General features: G+C 40.1%; 1 protein-coding gene across 2 annotated transcripts in view; it reads right to left on the bottom strand.

Moving 5' to 3' along the window:
* Positions 1 to 24579, bottom strand: part of OXCT1 (3-oxoacid CoA-transferase 1) — a 181982-nt gene that overhangs the window by 113912 nt on the left and 43491 nt on the right. The window lies entirely within an intron of this gene.

Here is a 24579-nt window from a genome sequence, read left to right on the forward strand (position 1 = left end):
GTGTTGTAAGTCTACATCAGTTGCTGAATGTTCTACAACCACTCTTCCTGCATAGCTTAGGTGGTAAAGAATCTGCCTGCTGTGCTGGAGACCTGGGTTCAGTTCCTAGGTGGGGAAGATCTCCTGGAGAAGGAAATGGCAACCCACTCCGGTATTCTTGCCTGGGAAATCCCATGAATGGAAGAACCTGGCAGGCTAAGGTCCATAGGGTCACAAGAATTGGACATGATTTAGATCAATCTATCTTTCTTTCTATGATAAAGACCTCAAAGTACACACATTAACCTACAGCTTTCTCATTATTCTGGGTTATTGAGCACTAGATCAAACCCCTTTACTGGGTGTACTTTGTTAAATGCAACACATGATCTTAATTCCATGCCAGTTCAGTTCAGTTCAGTTCAGTCGCTCAGTCGTGTCTGACTCTCTGCAACCCCATGAATCACAGCACGCCAGGCCTCCCTGTCCATCACCAACTCCCGGAGTTCACTCAAACTCATGTCCACAGTCGGTGATGTCATCCAGCCATCTCATTCTCTGTCGTCCCCTTCTTCTCATGCCCCCAATCCCTCCCAGCATCAGAGTCTTTTCCAGTGCATCAACTCATCGCATGAGGTGGCCATTTTTCCATCTACTTCCCATGAAGTGATGGGACCAGATGCCATGATCTTTGTTTTCTGAATGTTGAGCTTCAAGCCAACCTTTTCACTCTCCTCTTTCACTTTCATCAAGAGGCTTTTGAGTTCCTCTTCACTTTCTGCCATAAGGGTAGTGTCATCTGCATATCTGAGGTTATTGATATGTCTCCCGGCAATCTTGATTCCAGCTTGTGCTTCTTTCAGCCCAACGTTCCTCATGATGTACTCTGCATATAAGTTAAATAAGCAGGGTGACAGTATACAGCCTTGACGTACTCCTTTTCCTATTTGGAACCAGTCTGTTGTTCCATGTACAGTTCTGACTGTTGCTTCCTGACCTGCATACAGGTTTCTCAAGAGGCAGGTCAGGTGGTCTGGTATTCTCATCTCTTTAATACTCCTCTGAACTTGTGTATTTGCTATGCCAATTCTCTCCTGCCTTATCAGGCTGTTACATTTAAAAGGTCAGTTTATTTGCCACCAATTTATAATCCTTTGCAAATCTAGTTAACTACCATATGGCTTGTTCTTCTTTAGCTGAGGAATAAAAGCTATCTATTCCAGCCAGCATTGAAAGGCACACCTTGAGATAAAGTGATCCCAGAGAAGTCAGAGGAAACTAGTCAATGTAATAAGGAAGGGAATTACAGAACATCTGGTGGCAGGTTATCCAGCCTTTCCAAGCAAGACCCAATCAAGAACTCAATCATAAAGCCATCAGGAAGAACCACTGGGTACAAGGCATTTTTCACTTTCTTAGACTATGGCAGGATAATGTCAAGCAACTAGCATGGGCAGAAAATTTCTAAGCCTGCAAAATGATGCTCATATTTTAACCTTCTGGCTCAGTGACTCAAACATCATTTAATGAGCACCTCTTGGGTGCCAGGCATTGCGTGCATGTGCAGAGGATACAGAGATGAATAGGACAAGGTCCCACAAGGTGCTCACAATCTACTGGAGGAGACAGGTGAACAGCTAATCACAATGTAATGAGGTAATAAATGCTATAATAGAGAACAAGCTTCATCAAGAAGGCAGAAAATGAGCCACATACAGAAAGATGAGGAGGGCATTCCAGGCAATAAGAGAGGCCAGGGCAAACGCCTGGAGTTAGGGAAGGATGTGGCCTATGGAGGAATGTGGAGAGAGGATACTTGTGAAAGAATTTTGGGGACATAGGAATGGAAATGGCAGGAAGATGTCTGAAATTTTTATTGTATGGAATGAAGAACCTAGTTCTGGAAGAGCTCTCAGAAATGGCAATAGCTCACCTGAACAAAAAAGAAATATGATTCCCTTCATATTTCAAAACTCTCACAAGAGTTCACCTTAACTAATGTTGCTAGGGCAGTTTCTTTTGATTATGGTGGCCTCTCACCAAAAAGAAATTTTCAATAGCATGGCAATCACAGTCTCTCACTTTTACTAATTTTTGGTTGTGCACCTGGATTTTCTAGGGGCCTTGTGAAAGGCTATGGGGAAATCTGAATATATTCTAATTTTAGGAGACTGACATATGTTACATGCTCAAACTACAATAATGATACATGCAAAAATGCATTTATAAAAATTATAACCAAGGGGTCAATGAAAAATATTTTTCATTTTTCCTCACTCATTTCTTACTTAAATCATTTATGTAAGCCATCACTTTAAAATGTCTTTTTTTTACCTATACACTCAAACCAGAACAATTTGGAAAGTAAATCCTTTTAAAAAAAAAGCAGCTAATTTTTCAAATGAAACAATCTTGCACAAGCCCTAATTATTACTTCAGTATTTGTAAGCCAGATCTATATTTGAGGTGGAAAAAATAACATTTTTTGACAAAGTCTCTGGAAGGAGTGAGGAAAGCCACTATTATTTTAATAGGAGTGACTAAAATCACAAGCCAAATTCTTAACACCAATGTGGAATAAATCAATAAGTAGGTCAAACACTGTTCATTAAAATAAAGGTGAAAACAAAATTAGTAAATGAAACTTTTGTTCTTTCTCGCAATAAGATAATTCATAACAGTGCATATCCTCAATTTATGTGCCTTATTATTCAATAACTTTACAGGAGAGAATATCACAGGTAAAGATTCTGAAACCATTAGATTATGTTAGAAATACCCTCTGGCCCTTTCTTCCCTTCTCTTTTTTCAACAGGATTTATGTCCTCATTTGCAGTGAGATGGTTTTGTGGGAAATCACGACTGTAAGTTTTAGAGAGCTGTCTCAAAATGGTGAATCAACAGAGCACTTGACTCACACCTTATTTTAGGAATGAGTTCTGGGGGTACAGCTGCCAGCCCTGGTTACTTTTTGAGAGCCTTATTCATCTTTACTCCCATAACTGGGTGACGGCTTCGAAGTTCAAATGCCCTTCCTTTGCCTGAGTTCAGCAGATGGGAGATCCCTCAGGAAGCTGGGTTCAAATCAAGATAGCCTAACTCCAGAGCACATGTGTCAACCACAATCCTGCACGTCCTCTTTCTCCTTTTTTAAAAAAACTTTTTATATTTTATATATATATATATATATGTATATACAATACAGCCAATTAACAATGTTTTGATAGTTTCAGGTGGACTCAGCCATACATACACATGTATCCAGTTCAGTCAGTTCAGTCATTCAGTCGTGTCCATTGCTTTGCAACCCCATGGACCACAGCACGCCAGGCCTCCCTGTCCATCACCAACTCCTGGAGCTTATTCAAATTCATGTCCATCGAGTCAACGATGTCACCCAACCATCTAATCCTCTGTCATCCCCTTCTCCCACCTTCAATCTTTCCCAGCATCAGGGTATTTTCCAATGAGTCAGTTCTTTGCATCAGGTGGCCCAAGTATGGCAGTTTCAGCTTCAACATCAGTCCTTCCAATGAACACCTAGGACTGATATCCTTTAGAATGCACTTGTTGGATCTCCTGCAGTCCAAGGGACTCTCAAGAGTCTTCTTCAACACCACAGTTCAAAACCATCAGTTCTTCGGTGCTCGGCTTTCTTTATAGTACAACTCTCACATCCATACATGACTTACTGGAAAACCCATAGCTGCCAGGAGCCAGCGAGGGAAATCCTACCCGTGGCAAAGGTCAACTGGGGAAGAGGCCTGACGGGCAAAGGCTAATCAGGACTCGAGGAACCCCCTGGACTTACCTGAGCATCTACCCCAAAGAAAACCAGAGTCTGACTGCCTTACTATCTTACGCCTCTTATCAAGTCCTCTCACACTTACGGGGGCTTCCCCCAACCACCTTTCTCTGAAAACATTAATTCAGAGCTGTAGTTTAAAAGTTCTCCTCGGCTTAATAGGAGTGTTCCAATCCAAGCCCCTCTGATAGCTTTCTAACTTGCATGACAAGTTTGCCCGGGCTCTTGCAACTATGAGTGTGACTGTTTATAGCCTCCCAGCCATGCAAGGACAAAAAGCCTAATATTCTAAAATACAGGAATCTGTTGAAGAAGTTAAAATCATTAGAATAGTACTAAAAAAGATTTCATTGTTGAATCAATGCTTGCTGCAAAGTTTCCTCTATCTATTGTATCCTTGGAAATATATTAATCACATATAGAGAATATAAGTAATAGCCTTTGATTTAACCACATCAGATCTTAAGTTAATAAATTCCTTTCTTGTAGCTCACTACACCTTTGCCTTATAGGAATGTAACTTTGTCATATGTCTAGCACCTGACTCTAGGAAAATCATCTTAAAAGAATATAAGACTTTTTCTAGCTAACTAACCTTTGTTAGGAGAGAGGGCCATAAACTGTTAGCAGGACACCTGGCCAGAAGATGATGTAAACCACCTAAAACTTTGGTATATCACGAGACATACAAAAATAAGCCCCGATCCTGATAAGGGTCAAGACTGCTGACCCCGCGTGATTTTGGCGTGACTCTATACCTCTCTTTCTCTGTTTCTTATGTGCACAACTTAGGGTATAAAAGCAGCACTGGAAAATAAAGTTTTGGGTCTTGCTCACTGAAGCTTGGTCTCCCCGTGTCGTTCTTTCTCTTTTTCCATCCTTTTCTCTATTCTCCTTTTTCTGGTTGAGATCCTTGGAGCACTGGGCCCTCTGCGTTTACTTATCTGCCTGGGCTTCTAAGACCCACTCGAGGGGGTGCCCTGGTGGGGTGCCTCCAGTGATTCGAGAGGGCGCCTGCAGCTTACGTAAACAGAGCAAACCCCGTGCTGGGGTTTTATTGGTTTCCAGCGTAAACCAAGGAATCATCAGCCCCTGTCTCTCTCTCTCTCCCTCTCTCTCTCTCTCTCTCTCTGACGCCGACGCCGTTCATCCCGAGGATACCCTGGGCCATATCAAGGCTGGTCCCCGATACACAGCTTTGACTACATGGACCTTCGGTGGCAAAGTAATGTCTCTGTTTTTTAACATGCTGTCTAGGTTGGTCATAGCTTTTCTTCCAAGGAGCAAGTATCTTTTAATTTAATGGCTGCAGTCACCATCTTCAGTGATTTTGGAGCCCAAGAAAATAGTCTCTCACTATTTTCATTGTTTCCCCATCTATTTGCCATGAAGCGATGGCATGTATCCATTCTCACCCAAACCCACCTCCCATCCAAGCTGGCACACAACATGGAGCAGAGTTCCATGTGCTATATAGTAGGTCCTTGTTGGTTATTCATTTTAAATATAGCAGTGTGTACATGTTGATCCCAAAGTCCCTAACTATCCCCTCCTCCACATTCTTCCCCTCAAGTCAACATAAATTTTTTCTCTACATCTGCAAGTCTGTTTCTGTTTTGTAAATAAGTTTATTTGTATCATTTCATTTTAGATTCCACATACAAGGAATGTCATTTGATATCCCTTATATAACTCCCTCTTATACAACACATTACCTAAGAACTCCTGGGAATGAAATACTAGATATGCCCATTCAAATAATTATCATACTTACAGCAACACATAAAACCACACACACACCAAAATACAGAAAAACAATAAATATTCAACTTCCCTGGTCATCAAAGATATGCAAAATTAAAACCACAAGACAGTTTTCTTCACTTAGCAGATTATCTTAAAAAAACTAAGTATAATATTCATGTTGAGAATGGTTCAAAATGATACTGTTATATATCATTACGGGGTTATAATTGAAACTACCTGCCTATAGAACAATGCAGCAATATTTATCAAAAGTTTGTAAAATGTTGAGGTACACATCCAACAAATTCACTTCTAGGAATTTCATCAAATCATCAGACACTCACAGATACAAGATACAGATGTTCATCACAGCATTACCAGTAATAGTGAGCAAGGAAAAACAACATGAAAGTACAACAGAACTGTTGATATAAATTTGAGTATATTTACTAAACACTCCTCTTTTGGAGAATATTTAATGATCTCCAAAAACTTTCTTGGAACTTCCCTGGTGGTCCAGTGGCTAAGATTTCATGCTCCCAGTGCAGGGAGTCCAGGCTCCATCCCTGGTCAGGGAACTAGATCACACACGCTGCAACTAAGAGTTCACACACCGCAACTAAAGATCCTGAATGTTCCAATGAAGATCGAAGACGCCACCTGCTGAAACTAAGACGGGGCAGAGCCAAAGAAATACTTTTATTTAAAATGCTTAACGCTCTACAGTATGAAAAAAAATAAAAATATGATCCTAATTTTATAAAAGCAAACATATAGGTAACAAACAGGAATTAAGAAAATCAAACCTCTCTGATTGCTTTCAGTAGTGTTTTATAGTTTTCTATGTACAAGTCTTTTGTTTCCTTAGGTAGATATATACCATTTCACACCAGTCAGAATGGCTGCTATCCAAAAGTCTACATGCAATAAATGCTGGAGAGGGTGGGGAGAGAAGGGAACCCTCTTACACTGTTGGTGGGAATGCAAACTAGTACAGCCACTATGGAGAACAGTGTGGAGATTCCTCAAAAAACTGGAAATAGAACTGCCATATGATCCAGCAATCGCACTCCTGGGCATATACACCGAGGAAACCAGAATTGAAAGAGACACATGTACTCCAATGTTCATTGCAGCACTGTTTATAATAGCCAGGACATGGAAGCAACCTAGATGTCCATCTGCAGATGAATGGATAAGAAAGCTTTGGTACATATACACAATGGAGTATTATTCAGCAATTAAAAAGAATACATTTGAATCAGTTCTAATGAGGTGGATGAAACTGGAGCCTATTATACAGAGTGAAGTAAGCCAGAAAGGAAAACACCAATACAGTATACTAACGCATATATATGGAATTTAGAAAGATGCAAATGATAACCCTGTATATGAGACAGCAAAAGAGACACAGATGTATAGAACAGACTTTGGGACTCTGTGGGAGAGGGTGAAGGTGGGATGATTTGGGAGAATGGCATTGAAACACGTATGTTGTCACATGTGAAACGAATCACTAGTTCAGGGTCGATGCATGTTATAGGATGCTCGGGGCTGGCATGCGGGGATGACCCAGAGGGAGGATAAAGGGAGGAGGGAGGTGGGAGGGGGGTTCAGGAGGGGGAACTTATATAAACCCGGGGCGAATTCATGTCAATGTATGGCAAAACCAACCAATATAATATTATAAAATAATTTGCCTCCAATAAAAAATAAATTAATTACCAAAAAAAAAAAAAAGAAAATCAAACCAAGAGACTTCCATTCCATTTTTTTCCCTCAAGGCCCTTGATTCTGTGGAAGATGTGTCTCCACACTCCACTCTGGCCCATCCCCACCCAAATGTCCTTAGACCTGTGAGCCAAGAAAGAGACTGTAAAATACCTTAAGTCCTATCTTTCCTTTGCTTGCCCGCATGCTAAGTCGCTTCAGCCGTATCTGACTCTTTGCAACCCCATGGATTGTAGCCTGCCAGGCTCCTCTGTCCATGGGATTCTCCAGGCAAGAATACTGGAGTGGGTTGCCATGCCCTCCTCCAGGGGATCTTCCAGACCCAGGGATCAAGCCAGTGTATCTTACGTCTCCTGCACTACAAGTGGATTCTACTGCTGATCCACGGAGAAAGCTCATCCTTCCTTTAAAAGCCATCATACACATGTATCTAAAGAGGGTTTCCCTGGTGGCCCAGTGAGTTTGAGCAAGCCCTGGGAGTTGGTAATGGACAGGGAAGCCTGGCATGCTGCAGTCCACGGAGTTGCAGAGTCGGACATTACTGAGCGACTGAACTGATTGCAATGCAGAGGACATGGCTTTGATCCCTGGTCCAGGAAGATCCCACATCCTAAGAGCAACTAAGCCTGTGCGCCAGCTGCTGAAGCCTGTGCACTGTAGAGCTTGTGCTCCACAACAAGAAAATCCAGTGCAGTGAGAAGCCTGCACGCCGCGACCAGAGAGCAGCCACCACCCTCTGCAACTAGAGAAAGTCCACATGCAGCAACGAAGATCCAGCACAGCCCAAAATAAAAATAAACAAATAATTTTTTAAAAAAGTATCTAACACTTTTGAGGTTAAAACAGAACACTTTTGAGGTTACAGCCACAAACCATCAGGATCCCAGAGCAATGACTATCTTAATCATTAAATTTAGCACCATTGCTCTATATACAACTTCTAATTTCAAGCTTATCCTATCACAACTAAACTAAGATATCATCTAAGATCATCACTGTGTCTCACACAGCAAATCCTTATCATTGTGAACTCAACAGTCATTTCTTTTACTGTCTTTCCAAACAACTCTGAAGATGGTCATTTGTAGATTTCATAAAATATGAACTTGGTCCAGTGTGCAGTTAGAATGACTTTCTAGCTTAGTGTTCAATTCCCACATTTAAGTGAAATACTGTTTTCTATCTAAACATGGTCACACATAAAGTAACTTCTTGAAAGAAAGAAATGTTTATTTCCTTATGAAAGTCAGCACACTGGACTAACAAGAGTTCTTGGTTACTTGGACAAATACAAGTACCTTATGACAGAGTATTCTCATCTCTCCCTCCCGTCCCTTAAAACATTGCTTTCATTCATCTATCAGTTATAATTATGAACTACATCACTACTATTATTCTTGTGAACAAACTGTTTCTGCTGATTTTCAGTTTGTTCACTTTTTTTATTATGAGGACAAGAGTGGTAACGTCTGAGGTTCTTAGATGTCAGAAAAGAAAATGGAAATTCCTAGTTTTTAAGTAGATAATCATGCCACTATTTATTATCCAGAATCCTAAAATTTCTATCTTGTTTTCAAACTATTGTCTGAAATGAAATTAATATCATCTACATCGTTTTTATTGGGGAGAAACCATTCTAGCTTCTCAAGTGTAAAGACTCTCATTTTATAGCTTTCAGGAGATTATCTTATTTTATAGGTTTTACGAGGTTAACATTTCTGAATGATTTTTAATTTTATGTTTATGGAAGTATTAACATTATCCTGGAGCCATACTTAGTTAACTGAAAAATTCAATTAGCTAAAGGTCTATGACCCTGCCCTTAAGGAGGTAATAAATTATACTTTAAATATTAACACTGCAAAATATAAAACAAAATGTATCTTAAAATACATCCATTATCCTTCACTTATCCTTAAGAACATGGCTTTGGAGGCAGAAAGAAATGTCTTTAAATCTTAACCCTCCTTTATTAGCTTTAACATAAAGTTTCTCCTTATCCTCATTTCCTCCCTCTATAAAACAAGGATAATGAAACCTACCTTACTGGGCTATTATAACACATGACCTTATGTGCTTTATACATAAGTTCATGGTATAAAAAGTACTTGTTGCTATTGCTGTTCTCATTATCATTAGGCTATATAACTCCTTTATCTGTTATCGCCACAGTTGAAAATATTTCAATTATGGATCTACTCCACTTTATGCAAGGCACCCTTTAGCTGTATCTTTTCTACTTGGACCATTTTACTGCCCCTTATATTTCCAGGGGATGAATTTTATGAAGAAAACTTTTCCATTCTATTTTCTTCTCTCCTTATAAAATCTAGTCCTCATTAATCCACATATAAAATGCTACTCTGTATTGATATATTAAAAAATATTAATCAACAAAAAGGAAAAGTAAGCGAAAACTTTTTGGGTGCAAACATAATGCCAAAAGCACTGGAGGGAAAAAATATCTATAAATAAAACCGCAGCTAAAATACTCTTTACAGCAGAAATTGATCTATAGAACTGGCTTTAAAATACCACTGACTACTTCCTTTCTTCCTAAAGATTTGATTCCATTTCTGAGATGTCAGTTTTCAAAATTAGTGAGCTCTGTAAATTTCTCAATCTGGAAGAAATTTAAATTATACTAAAACTTTCAAACTCAACAGTCTCAATCCTGTAGCTTTTAATAGTCAACCTGTATTTGTTTGAATTTGATAATAATGAATTTTTCTTCCCTGAGTTTTGTCTGTGCCAGCAAACCTTTCCCAAAATATAAAATAAAATTCTAAACTGAAGAGAATTTTTTCAAGAATACAAGGCAAAACTTGTATCCTTTCCTGTAATTATTAAGGAAACTAAAATAGCTTCTTTAAATGAATAACTCAGCTCCTTTTCACAGCAAGCACAGAAAAGATACTAGGTTTTTCAGGTTCCTGTTTAACATCCCTCCATGGGATTTGGATTTAAAATTCTCTTCAAAGAAATAAGGCAGGCTTAGTTTTTCAGTGACAGCAATTAACACTAAATTTCAGAAGCCAAGTCGGAGAGAAAGTGACCTATATTCCTGGACATGAGCGGTCTGGGCTTCTTCATGGAATGAAAACCAGAATAAGAAACTATTACCAGAGTGCTTCCTTGTCCACATGGAATATATTCCAAGACCTCAGTGGATGTCTGAAACTGTGAGGAGCACTGAACCCCTATATATACATTTTTATTCTATACATACAGACCTATGATAAAGTTTAACTTATAAATTAGGCACAAAAAGAGATTAACAATAACTAATAATAAAATAGGGCAATTATAACAGTATATTGGGCTTCCCTGGTGGCTCAGAGGTTAAAGCGTCTGCCTCCAATGTGGGAGACTCGGGTTCGATCCCTGGGTCGGGAAGATCCCCTGAAGAAGGAAATGGTAACCCACTCCAGTATTCTTGCCTGGAGAATCCCATGGACGGAGAAGCCTGGTAGGCTACAGTCCACGGGGTCGCAAAGAGTCGGACACGACTGAGCGACGGAACGGAACGGATTATAATAGAAGATACGTGAATGTGGTCCTGCTCTCTCAAATCACCTTACTGTTCTGTGCTCCCCCTTCCTGTGATCATGTGAGATGAGGAGATGCCCACGAGATGAAGTGAGGTGAATGACAGAGGCAATGTAACGTAATGTTAGACTACTGCAGTTAAGTGCACTACGTACGAACCTTCAGGTTGCGAACTTTCAAAGGTGTAAACGTGTGGTCTCACGTCCAGTCACGTTAGTTAGTTCACATTTCTGGCATCCGTTGTCACATGTATGTATCCTCTACGAGGGGTGCCTTTGTGTACTTTACTGTACAGTACCGTGTAGAATCCAGTGGTACAGTATTGTTATTTCAATCCCAGGAAGTCCAGAAGCAAGCATAAAAGCAGAGGTGATGTAGCTGATACAGCTAAGAAGCACTGAATGCTAACAATGAAAACAAAAGTGAAAATAATGGAGAGTGGACTGAGGTGAAAAGTTGTACTGTAATAATACTGTACTGTTGCACTTTTCAAGATACTATACTGTAAGATTAAAAATGCTTTTATTATTGTGTTTTTTATCCATTATTTGTGTGAAAATTATTAAAACCTATTACAGTACAGTACTATATAAATGATTTAGTTGGGTAGCTAGGCTAACTTTGTTGGACTTAACGAACAAACTGGACTGTTGAAGGTGCTCTCAGAACTGAACTCATACACATGTAGGGGACTTACTGTACTGACTACTGACCTTCTGACTCAGAAGGAGGACCATCTGCTCTGGGTGATCCTGGATCACAGAGACATTATATTGATGGCTGGATGTTAGGAGCAGAAAATGTTGACAACTGGGGATCCCAGATGGGACAGAGCTGGAGGGGATGAGATTTCATCAGCCTACTTAAAACCTATGAATTGTTTATTCTGGAATATTCCATTCAATATTTTTGAACCACAGCTGACTACAGGTATCAGAAGATGTGAAAAGCAAAACCAAAGGTAAGGAGGAACTACTGTACTTTCTAACAGTTAAGTCATTCTTGGTTTCTAATCATTCGTTATTTCTCCCAAATAAATGGTTTCAAATCATTTCATCGAAAAACAAACTAAATAAAACATACTTTTCCCTGAATCTGAAAATTCAGTAACGCAAGGCTTTCATAAGGAGGCAGTGAAAACACGCCTGCAGACTAATTTACTTACATGCAGCAGTGCACTGCATCCTAAGGAAATAAGGGTCTGTTTCCGGACTCTTGGTCCCTCTGATGTTTGAAGGTACGCACTGAGTTGAACATAAATCATCAACGAGTATCTAAGGCTCGCTTTATTCATGCTGTTTCTCTTACACCCCCTACAACAATAAATGTTACTTTCAGTGGAAAGAATTCAAGGAGGATATTCAGCGTAAGTATGTTTTATCAGAGAACAAACATTAGTTTCCATCCAAAACCAGAATATTTGAACCTTCTGAGCCAAAGTACAAAAAGAGATAAACAGGTCATTGGCTAATCCTCCATTTAAAATATGACAGCAGAGACTGGTCATCATTTTTTTTACTGTATGCAACTTGAGCTAATGAAATGACAGATCTCTAACAACATTCCTTTTTATAAGGGGTCTGTAGTGCTCCCCTTAAAAGTCATCACTGCATTTGCTTGATGTAAGCTATCAACATATTTAGGCTGACTTTGATGAGCTTTAAATATGAGGTAGTTTACTGCTGATTAAAGCTAACAGTGGCTTCCCAGGTGGCATTAATGATAAAGAACCCGCCTGCCAATGCAGGGTAGACATAAGAGACGCAGGTTCAATCCCTGAGTCGGGAAGATCCCCCTGAGGAGGGTACGGCAACCCACTCCAGTATTCTTGCCTGGAGAATCTCACAGACAGAGGAGCCTGGCGGGCTGCAGTGCGTAGGGTTGCACAGAGTCAGACACGACTGAAGTGACTTAGCACGCATGCATGCAATGCGAACAATATACTTAAAAAACAATTAATTTTTGTTTTTTGTTATTATCAAAAACAATTAGTTTTTGATAATGCACTAAGATTTTAGAAATTGGAGGTATTATGAAAATTTTATTTCCTTAAATCTCAACAACTGTGGAAGACAGGGAAAGGATAAGTCGAGTATACCTTGCCAGGTTCTATTCACAGGGTGGTTCTACAGTCATTGTCACTGGGCCAGTGAAAACCACAGTCATCTGAGGTTCACTAATCAAAGCAGCAGGCGGGATCAAGGTGAGAACACAGCACTTCAGAGCTTTACAAAACACATCCAAATGCCCTAACCCACAGAGATTCAAAATAGACCTGAGAAACAGAAATAGGAGATGCTATAAAGAAGCTGGGATTCTTAAGTACATTTATTTTTCCAAAGTCACAATGTCAGAGAGAGGCAAAGGTGTGATTCTTAATCTCAGATACTGTTCAGCAAATAAATAAATAAATATACTGAGACACCTAATGCTTGATTCCAGGACCTTTCCCCTAAGTGGTCTTTTCCATTCCATGACTACTTATCAAATACATGTAGATTATTTCCAACTGTATAACTCTTTCTAGACTTCTCCTCTGAGCACAACACATACATGTCCATCTTCACCTATATCACCATTTGAATGCCTAAAAAAGGCAATCAATCCTAGCTGGGTTCTTGTTACTTCTCCTTCCAAAAGCTGTTACCATGTTTTCTCAACTCTATAGGTGACACACCATTGCTTAAGTAGGGTAGGAATCATTTTAGTCTCTGCCATCCCCCTACCCCTGGAGTCCATATCCAAGGCATTAGCAAGTCTGAAAATATTCCTCTTCCAAAATATTGTATACCTCAGTTCCACTACCTCTCCCCACCTTCACTCCACCCCTCAAGTCCAAGCCACAACCACCTCTTGCCTGGATCACAGCAACAGCCTCCTCACTGGCTACCATGTCTCTTCTTTCCTGCCTCCATAAAAATCCATTCTACACACACCACCTAAAATCACAACCCTCTCATCTGTATTTAAAATAAGCTTCTATAAAAGCCCACTTAGCTACATTTTCAGAGTTTCACGATTCTTCTTGTTGTTCAGTGTCTTAGAAATAAAGCCTCAAGACTTCCCTGGTGGAACAGTGGATAAGAATCTGCCTGCCAATGCAGGGGACACAGGTTCATTCCCTGTTATGGGAATATTCCACATGCCTTGGAGCAACTAAGCCTGTGTGCCACAACTACTGAGCCCACGGGCTACAACTACTGAAGCTCGTGTGCCTAGAGCCTGTGCTCAGCAACAGGAGAAGCCGATGCAACGAGAAGCTCATACACTGCAACGAAGAGCAGCCCCTGCTTACTGCAGCTAGAGAAGCCCACTCATAGCAATGAAGAGCCAACATAACAAAAAAAATTAATTTTTTAAAAAAGAAAGAAGGATAATCAACTGTGTCCCAATAAAAACTCTTTTGGATGTTAAAATAAAAACAAAAATTAAAATTAAAAAAAAAGGAAAGCTTCAGCATTGTAATAACAGGACGATGGCAGAGGAAATGTGGAAAGGCAGGACTCCAAGTCTTTCAAATGTCCCTTTCATTAAGCCATTCAACTTCCTACTGATCTATTCCAGAAATGTATGTATGTCTCAGTTTCCTCATGCATAATATTATAACTGCTTCTCCTCCTACCTCACCTGGTGATTAAGAGGATCAAACGAGATACACATATGCAAAATCACTTTGAAAACATAAAGCATTACAAAGTAATATAAAATGCCTGCTAATACAGAAGTGGTACTCAAGCATATGGTTTTCTGGGCCTTTGCTTACAAGAACAAGGAGGCGAATCTAGCTGAAATAATTGACTTTCAGGAATTCCTTGGTGGTCCAGTGGTTAGGACTCTCACTGCCAGGTTCCCAGGTTCAATCCCTAGTCAGGGAGTTAAAACCCCACATGTGGAATGGCAAAGCAAAAATTAGTAAATAAATAACTGACTTTATCTTTCATTATTAGAATATATTTTGGCTGGATGGAGCCAATTCTTTTCCTTAAGAGGACTAGTGCCAGATAAGAAAGCACACAACTGCCCCAGTGAACTTTGTGATTTCAATTTTCCCTTAGCAATAAATAAGACATAATCAGATAACTCTTACAAACATATTCCTGATTAAAAAGAAAATCAGAAGCTAAAATCCCTGGTTTGGAAGGCTGAGACAACAGTCTCACCTTGCCCAAAGTCTATCCACAAGTCTTCTCCTGGGCTCTCTCTGAGAGGTGGGGGCACAGCTCCAGAGGAGATGAAAACCCAGGGCTGCAGAGCCCTTCCAAACCCCAGGCACACAGGACAACTCCAAATCTGGACCATTTCTGCAGCCCCTGGACACTCTGCCAGCCAGCAGGAATTGCAGGTGCGTGCTGGACCCAGGTTAAGTTGGAGAAGTCCTCACCCCATCACCCCAGGATACAGACACTGCACGTAAGAAACTGGCCCTCAAGTATGTGCTAAAATCTAATGGGCAAGAAAAAGCAAGATGCTTCCAATAAAATGAGTCTCTCAGTACAAAACTGTATTAAAGTCAGATTTTTGACAAAAGCATTGAGATAGTAAAGAAACTGTAAAAACCATGGCAAGATAAGTAAGTTGCTATATATAATCTTCGTTTCTTCATGGCTGTCCCCAGCCTACTAAATTGCATAATCATTTTACTACTTCTACACAAATTCATATTATTCAATTTAATTTTTTCATTGCTTCTCTTCAAACCAGCTATCACTATTTTATTTCAGTTCTACTTAAGTTCACTGGTCCTTTAGAAAATAATACTTAGTGACATTTAATATATTTAGAGTATACATATGGAAATTATGCCATAAATCAAGGATTTGAAAGTTTTTTTCTGTAAAGGGCCAGATAATGTTTAAGGCTTTGCAGGCTCCATACTGTCTCTGTCACATATTGTTCTTTTCTTTTTTCAAACAACCCTTTAAAATATATATACATATATAAACATTTCTTACCTTTAAGGCAGTACAGAACAGGTCACAGGTTGCAGTTTATCAATCTTTGTTGTAAATAATAATTACGAACTAACAGTATATAGGATATATACAGTGTTCAGTTCAGTTCAGTTCAGTCGCTCAGTCGTGTCTGACTCTCCGCGACCCCATGAATCACAGCACGCCAGGCCTCCCTGTCCATCACCAACTCCCGGAGTACACTCAAACTCATGTCCACAGAGTCGGTGATGCCATCCAGCCATCTCATTCTCTGTTGTCCCCTTCTCCTCCCGCCCCCAACCTTTCCCAGCATCAGAGTCTTTTCCAGTGAGTCAACTCATCGCATGAGGTGGCCAAAGTATTGCAGTTTCAGCATCAGTCCTTCCAATGAACACCCAGGATTGATCTCCTTTAGAATGGACTGGCTGGATCTCCTTGCAGTACAAGGGACTCTCAAGAGTCTTCTCCAACACCACAGTTCAAAAGCATCGATTCTTCGGCGATCAGCTTTCTTCACAGTCCAACTCTCACATCCGTACATGACCACGGGAAAAACCATTGCCTTGACTAGACGGACCTTGGCTGGCAAAGTATTGTCTCTGCTTTTTAATATACTATCTAGGTTGGTCATAACTTTCCTTAAAAGGAGCAAGCGTCTTTTAATTTCATGGCTGCAATCAGCGTCTGCAGTGATTTTGGAGCCCAGAAAAATAAAGTCTGACACTGTTTCCACTGTTTTTCCATCTATTTCCCATGAAGTGATGGGACCAGATGCCATGATCTTTGTTTTCTGAATGTTGAGCTTCAAGCCAACCTTTTCACTCTCCTCTTTCACTTTCATCAAGAGGCTTTTGAGTTCCTCTTCACTTTCTGCCATAAGGGTAGTGTCATCTGCATATCTGAGGTTATTGATATTTCTCCCGGCAATCTTGATTCCAGCTTGTGCTTCTTCCAGCCCAGCGTTCCTCATGATGTACTCTGCATATAAGTTAAATAAGCAAGGTGACAATATACAACCTTGACGTACACCTTTTCCTATTTGGAACCAGTCTGTTGTTCCATGTACAGTTCTCACTGTTGCTTCCTGACTTGCATACAGGTTCCTCAAGAGGCAGGTCAGGTGGTCTGGGATTCCTGACCTCTTCCAGTCCTGTGGCCACTGCTGAGTTTTCCAAATCTGCTGGCATATTGAGTGCAGCACTTTCACAGCATCATCTTTCAAGACTTGAAACAGCTTAACTGGAATTCCATCACATCCACTAGCTTTGTTCGTAGTGATGCTTTCTAAGGCCCACTTGACTTCACATTCCAAGATGTCTGGCTCTGGGTCAGTGATCACTTTATCGTGACTATCTTGGTCGTGAAGATCTTTTTTGTACAGTCCTTCTGTGTATTCTTGCCACCTCTTCTTAATATCTTCTGCTTCTGTAAGGTCCATACCGTTTCTGTCCTTTATCGAGCCCATCTTTGCATGAAATGTTCCCTTGGAATCTCTAATTTTCTTGAAGAGGTCTCTTGTTTTTCCTATTCTGTTGTTTTCCTCTATTTCTTTGCATTGATCACTGAGGAAGTCTTTCTTATCTCTCCTTGCTATTCTTTGGAACTCTGCATTCAGATGCTTATCTTTCCTTTTCTCCTTTGCTTTTCACTTCTCTTCTTTTCACAGCTATTTGTAAGGCCTCCTCAGACAGCCATTTCGCTCTTTTGCATTTCTTTTCCATGGGGATGGTCTTGGTCCCTGTCTCCTGTACAATGTCACGAACCTCCAGTACAGTGTACACAACAGAAATTAGCCTTTCACTTATATCACACTTGTTCAACAGGCTCCCTTTTCCTAAAGCAGGTTCTAAAACTAGAAATGCACTATATTAGAGAAGGATGATGTATATGTCCTCACAATTTTTATGAGGAAAAAATTCCACACAGGTATTCTTTCCTCTCCTAAGTGGTCAAGTATAAAAGATGTTCACTAAGAACTAATGAAGAATCACTTAGAACGTACATATTTACGATGAAATTCAAATCCTACGTTTATACAGTGTAGATGGATAAAACACAAATTTGTGAAGCCTCAAAAATTATACATAGATACAAAGACAAAAAGCCCAAAATAGCTAGAATAAAATTTACCAATCCATCAAAAAAGGAGGGATGTATTATTAAAATGACTTTCTTTTGGGATCTCTGCACTAACAATAAAAAAAATAGCACCAAAATTTTGTAAGGATAATGGCATACAAATGACTTGTTGTAATTGGTATTTCTACCCCACAATGCAATGAAGTCCATTGTAGCTGAGATAAAGGAACTCTTACAGAGTTGCTGCATTGTTACCAAGCAACAAGAAATAAAATGTCAGGATTAGCACTTGATTTAATATATTTTTACCATCAATAAACCATACTTCTATTCTGCTATTCTTCTGGATATAAATGGTCACTAGTTAAGGATTATATTTAGTACTCTTTAAGAGTACACCAAAAAAAAAAAAAAAAATTGCAGTGAAGTTAATTTGGGCACTCAACAACTTCATTTTTTTTTAAATTTACTGCTTCCTTGGCAGAAACAACAAATAATAATAGTGATTCTATTACTTAGAAGGTTATTTTGTCAAAATATTCAACTACAATGTGTCTTCACTAAATACATCTTCATTAGTATTCAAATATTTTCAAATTAGTTTTGCATTTTATGAAAAGTCAAGGAAATGTCTCTAAACACTTCAATACTTCAAAATAAGTGGAATCAATCAGTTCATTTAGTTGTGTAAGGATATTATCATCTGTCAAAGCAATGTATATCTGTCTAAATTTGTAGCATGAAGAATTTATAGCTATCTCTTTCAGAGAGGCATAGCAAACAAAAAAAATGAAATCCAAAAGCATGAATAAAATCTTACAAGTGAAAAACTGTAATAAGAGAAAACATGTAAATTAAGGATATCAGATAATTTGGCAGGCTTAAAAATCAATCATTTTAAATGATATGCATAGCTCACCACACCCATCGCCAAAGTTAACACTTGAGAAAGTGACTGTTTAATGCCTTAGGATTGAGGGATCCAAGGGTTCTTGATAGATTGGTGGGAAGAGGGTGTTCCTTCTTCATATTTTGCATCAAATAGGTTTCCTACCCCACCTGTGTTTTTAAAGAACTTGTGTTGAGTGCTCATCTCAACTGGCCTGTGTGAATGAAGTAGAGAGGACTAGGATTAAACAGGTCCTTGCTGGCCTCATCTTCTGCTGAACGAAGAGAAGTAGAAAGCATTACCAGGTAAATACTAAAGTGCAGTGAAAGGCATTTACTGTATTATGCTTCACACAGTGAATGTCACATTTGACATTTCAGCCAAGTTTTCATAAACATCACATCTCCACATGTCAATCAGAGATTTGTGTGTGGGCATAAATTCCACACAGGCATAAGCAGGGGTCGTCCGCGTGTGGATGTGTGTCCTTAACAGTGCATCTGTCCAACGAAGTTTCTCAACCTGGTTAGATGTGTTTCTCTTGGGTGGAGAGAACCTTTCAATTTTTCCTGTTTGGACCTAAATTTTTTCCTTTTTACGGTTTCTTGGAAAAATTATGAGTTTCTCTGTAATATAAAAAAGCATTAGCAATCTAAAGATTAAGAATAAAAGCAATCTAAGAAGAAAGGAATTATGTTTATCTCTTGGGCAGTTTCATTTTTTCTAAAGCAGGACGGAAGATGACCAGTCTCTAAAATGTTGATACACTAACTAGCCTGCGTGGTGGAGATTAAATGTTCACAAGATCCACTGAAGTGATTAAGTCAAACAGTTAAAACAAACCCACTATGTTCCCACCTTCTAGGATAAAGTGAACTAACCACCAGTATGATTTCCTCTATGAAGATAACACATAAGGTGGTATCAACACAGAGTTCTCCAAAGGGGGCCAGAAAATCACAAAAACCAGGAGGTTCCAATATAAAAATCACATTCTCCATTCATCTTAAAGTCAGATTTAGGTCTCATCATCCCAGGAACGATTACAAAGTGAACTAAATATAGAAATCATACTTTATACAGGTAGGAAGAAGATACTGCCATTACTCTCAAGATGGCTATCCTCACATAAAGATTCATTGGCCCAGCACCTCACACTGGAGAAAGGGGAGTATGAAATTCTACTCTTCAAGTCCACCAGGAATATTCCACCTGCTCCTTCTTCTGCCACCCAGCTTACTCCCCCGCCAAATACTGCAGAGTTATCCTGCTTACTTCCCTGAGGTCTCTATTCAAATGTCATCTCAGTAGCATTATATCTCATTTTTGTTAAAGATCAACCCATCCAGATTTCACTTTTGGAATTCCTGGTGGTCCAGTGATTCTGAATTCTCACTGATGGAAGGCCCAGGTTCAATCCCTGGTCAGGGAACAAAGAACCCAAAAGTCTCACAGTGCAGACAAAAACAAAATTTAACTTTCTTCTCTTGACAGCTCATGTCCCCTTTTCATGATTTGTTCCATCTCTTCAATATTTATCAATATCTAATATACTATATATTTTATTTATTTATTGTACCTATTGTCTATCTTAAACATCATCATGTAAGCTTGTGAAGGATATAATATCTGGTGCTTATTTCAAAATACTTCAAGAGGGGGCTTCCCTGGTGGCTCAGTGGTAAAAACTCCACCTGCCAAAGCAGGAGATGTGGGTTCAATCCTTGATCCAGGAAGATCCCACAAGCAGAGGAGCAACTAAGCCCGTGTGCCACAACTACTAAGCCTGTGCTCTAGAGCCCAGGGAACCACACTATGGAGCCCATGCACAATTCCTGAAGCCCACCCACCTGGAGCCTGTGCTCTGCAACAAAAGAAGCTGCTGCAGTGAGAAGCCGACACGCTGCAATGAAGAGTAGCCCCCTTGTCACAACTAGAGAAAGCCCAAGCACAGCTACAAAGACCCACTGCAGCCAAAAAACAAATAAATAAAAACCATTTAAAAAATATTACAAGAGGAGAAGGAAGGAGATGGGGATATAGACTGGGTGGGAGTGATCAAGGATGGGCAGGCATTGGAACAGCAGGATGAACTCAGATGGGTTCATTACACTCTTCCATTTACTGCTGTATATGTCCATTATCCTTCATAATAAACATTAAAAACAAAAATCTGTAATACCTTTACATTGCAACCTGCCCTTTTCCTCATCCACTAATCAGAAACAACATGTCTTCATGCCCAGATGGCAGATGAACCCCTAATATTTTCCTTTAATTAACCTCCTCAGGAGACATGGTATGTGCCAAGCGCTAGTACAGAACACAGAAGTCACAGTCCCCAGAGCATGGCTCTTCTAAACAAAAAGTCTTATGATATCACTTTGGAAAATGATTTTCCATATGTCCACACCTTATGACTTTGACATTTTTTAAAGGGACTAATAATCACAATATTCCTGACAGTGGCTCTCTCTGCAGGAAAGGCAGACAGATGACAATGAGAAGAAGCAATCCTCTAATTCCTACCATAGGTGGGTCTGCAGGTGTTTATGCCTTCTAACCTGTACAGGCTACATGTATATAATACCAGTATGCATCAAATATCATGTAATAGACATAATTCTTTCACAAGCAAATACATAAATATACCAAAATATAATAAAAATAACTTTACTGAAGTTATGATAATGAATATATCTGTCTTAACTAAAAACTGAAATTAGCTAAAAGAGCTGAAGAGGCATTGTGTAAACCTTGCCATCTTCTAACACCAGCCAGGGCACATGTTTGACGAAACCAGTCAGGTTATTTTGGTCACAGGCAGCCTTAACAGCCTTCGGTGGCTGAGTCAGATGACCTTTCCTGACAGCACAGACATGCCAGGCTGCTTGCAGGAGACAAAATATCTATAGTCTCCTGAGTGAAGCGCTCCCGCCCCTCCTCCTGGGTTTTCTATTATAAGTTGCTTTGTTAAAAAATATGGAGACAATTCCCAGAGAAACCTAGACTGATGGCACATGCACCCAAGAGACTGGCCAAGGAGCACACGGGAAGCCGAGGGGTAACAGGAGCGCAAGGGAAGCCGAGGGGTAACAGGAGCACCCGGGAAGCCGAGGGGTGACAGAAGCGCACGGGAAGCCGAGGGGTAACAGGAGCACACGGGAAGCCGAGGGGTGACAGGAGCGCACGGGAAGCCGAGGGGTAACAGGAGCGCATGGGAAGCCGAGGGGTAACAGGTCCCTGAAGAAGCCAGAGGAGTTCCCGAGTCCTGCTGCTCCTAATACACATGGAACACAGCACCAGGAATTGTTCCCTGGCTGGTTCTGCTCTTAAACTTGTGAAGTTTATCAGGGAAGATTTCACCCACTCAAAGAGAAGGTCCGGAAATAACACTGCCTGGCCTAAAAAGAGAAATGTGTTTGTGGCGTGTATGCCAATATGTACACCCATTTGTACTATTTTTCCCAAGCAACCACCCCCAGGCTCCTTAAGAGGGAGAAAGAGACAGCCAACTCTGCGGTGAAACAGACCACTGGCTGCAGGTTTTAAGAGATGCAATGCAATATTCCTATCAGTTTTGTTAAAGGTAAAAAGACATACTGATCGCCTCTTTGGTTTTCCACAACTCACGTTTGTTTAGAACACATCTGAGAGGTAAAACATTTCCAAAAAGGAGGAATGTCTCACTCTTAGAGAAACAAGAAATAATTCATGCCAAAGGTCATTTTGATATTCTCTTCAAGATAAATATACTGGTTTTATGTCTTGTCAATTAGAGGAGAAATTATGAAGCGAAAAAAGAAAGAGATGGCTTGCATGTTCTTTTGCCATCCTGTTTCTAAATTCCAAAAGAGGGACTTCCATGGTAGCCCAGTGGCTAGGACTCTGAACTTCCAATGCAGGGGGCAGAGAATTCGATTCCTGGTCAGGGAACCAAGATCCCACATGCTGCACAGCACAGCAAACTAAAAAGTCCCCAAAGATTTTAAGGTACCTGAGGGAAACATTGGGGCGTCCCTGTATGGTAAAGAATCCCAAATGCAGTGTAGGAGACCTGGGTTCAATCTCTGGGTCCGGAAGATCCCCTGAAGAAGAGAATGGCAAACCACTCCAGTATTCTTGCCTGGAGAAGCCCATGGACAAAGTAGCCTGGCAGGCTACACAGTCCATGGGGCTGCAAAGAGTTGGACACAACTGAGCAACTACACTCTTAAGGAATCATCACTAATATTTTAGATATTTATAGTACTACCGCCCCCCACCCACTCCACTGACTCCTTTAAAACTCAAGTTATACTGGGTACAGAGGGAGAAAGGCTGAAAAGATGAAGCCCCAGGAGTGGGGTGAAGCTGCAAGGAGGCAGGCTCCACCCCAGATCCTGCTACTGAAAAGTTCCCCCTGGCCTGATCTATAAGAGAAAGGAGATGAGCTAAGAGGTCTAAAAAAAAAGTCTTTGTCTGAAATGTAGGGTGTAGTTGTTGTCAAAGCGCACACTGCTTTAAGTTCCTGCCGGACTAGAATAGACATTCAATCACCACATTCAGGGAAGCTTGTGAAAAGCTGCACAGCTCAGAGAGGCTATGTAACAGAAGAACAGAGTCTAAGAGGAGGCCTGAACCAATTCACAGGGCTAATGATCCCACCCAAGATGATGCTTTTCTCAAAGCCCTCTTGGAGGCAGATGGTACAAGAGGCAAAAAGACCTTCACTGGAATAGCTGGCAAAGAAGACTGGAGACGGAGGAATATACTGGCCCCCAACTCCCTATCTGCTTGATTCTAACAGCATTGAAATGGACTACTTTCAGAAATTCAATATCTTTTAAGATTTTGAAATATCACCCACTGATGATGATTTGAGAGTATTTCATAAAATAGTGGAAAAGCGCAGGCACCTGGGAATCATGTTTCATATGGGCCTATCTTAGCTCCACCTAGCTGTGTGACATAGTTACACAACCTCACCTCTCTGTGCTTTATAGCCCTCATCTGTAAAATAAGGATAATAATGATTCCTATCTCATAAGACTATTGTGAACATTTTTTTTAATCCATTAAAATACAGAATGAGAAATACTTGATTAATAGTAGTTATTATTACTGTTAATACTGAACAGGCAGGAAAATATGCAGCTAATTTATGATCTCTAAGGACTCCCTGTTAAACCAGCTCACAATCACCCATCTTACCAAGACCGCTACACAAGAAAGCAGGATAGGGCTGGAGGAAAAGAATTATAGAGTCCTGAAGGCCAATGCAGGTCACAGAGTTCACAGCACACAGCACAGAAGAGCTGGAGGTCCAGGGTACTCACTGGACTAAGAATGATACAAAACTCACTCCCCAGATAGAGTCTTCATTATCAGAAAACACCCACTCTACTCATCAACCCCAATTTCAAATATTTTACACTTCCAAGAGCTCAGTTCTTCCAATTCAACCTAAAGCCATGTGGACCTCTTCAATTATGAGCAGGCAGAGGGGGCAACCTTACCATAATTCATTGTCTAAATTGCTGTTTTGCTTACATTCCTAAACTAGAATTACAAATTAGATTTCATCTTGATCCTTCTAATTAGCCTCTGTCTAATCAAACTTTCTCCAGGGATGATCATGTTTTTTATCTATGTTGATCAACACAGTAGTCACTAGCATATGGAACCAATGAAGAGAAACTGAACTTTTACTTAAAGTTTAGATTTAGATTAATTTAAATTTTAAAATTTAAATAAAGGACAGAAACAGCAAGGACATAACAAAAGTAGAAGACATTAAGAAGAGGTGGCAAGAACACACAGAAAAACCACACACAAAAGTCTTAATTACCCAGATAACCACGATCGTGTGGTCCCACACCTAGAGCCAG

The sequence above is a fragment of the Moschus berezovskii genome, chromosome 18 (assembly GCF_049115385.1).
Source record: "Moschus berezovskii isolate FMDL1 chromosome 18, NW_MosBer_1.0, whole genome shotgun sequence".
NCBI classification, from domain to species: domain Eukaryota; kingdom Metazoa; phylum Chordata; class Mammalia; order Artiodactyla; family Moschidae; genus Moschus; species Moschus berezovskii.